The sequence below is a fragment of the Taeniopygia guttata genome, chromosome 2 (assembly GCF_048771995.1).
Source record: "Taeniopygia guttata chromosome 2, bTaeGut7.mat, whole genome shotgun sequence".
NCBI classification, from domain to species: Eukaryota; Metazoa; Chordata; class Aves; order Passeriformes; family Estrildidae; genus Taeniopygia; species Taeniopygia guttata.
Window position 1 is genome coordinate 63692358 of NC_133026.1, and position 781 is coordinate 63693138.

Sequence of the window (781 nt, forward strand, 5' to 3'; positions counted from 1 at the left end):
GTCCAGAAAAAGACCTTTCTGGCAACTGCAGTTTGAAATTCTTTTCCAGCCCTGGATCTTAAAACTGAATCAGAGAATTTTACTGGAGATGAAGGAACTCTCCTTCCTTCCCTGACTGCTTCCCTGTCATCTGCACCAGCCACTAATTTCTGCATAAAGCACAGCTTTAAAAGATCTAGTGCAAATAACAAATGCACATTTTCACTAGAGTAACCAGGAAGACAGGAGGAAAAAAATTAAGTCTAGGTTTATCCAGCTGGGTATACTGCTAGATTGTATATTCCCAAAAAAACACTGAACAAAACCAATGTAAATGAAGGATTTAGCATAGTCAAGCATCAAGAATTCATTCCCAAAAATTTCGAGACTTGCTTATGTGGTGTCAGCTTTATCAGACACACCTCCTTTCCCTCCAGACGACAGATTTGTTACTAGGAAAAACATAGAGACCAAACTGTTCATCTTCCAAAATTTGGACTGACTTTGTGTGATTAAGATGGGGCAATTTGGATTGCAACTTTTTTTTCAGCCAGAAGGCTGCAAAATAAGCCTGTTTGAAGTCTTGCCCCAAATGCTTTGACTTCAAGAGAAGAAACTGGCAGCAAGAGCAGAAATAAACACATTGCTGCATTGTTCCAGCAGGCACCAAGGCAGGACTATGCCGGGCAGTGAGTAGGTGTGATTAGCTCATTTGTCATTAGTTTAACACCAAGGAGAAAGCAGAAGTCTAAGTACACGGAAATAACACCCTCCAATTCTGATTAGCCTCTTGTTTATACCG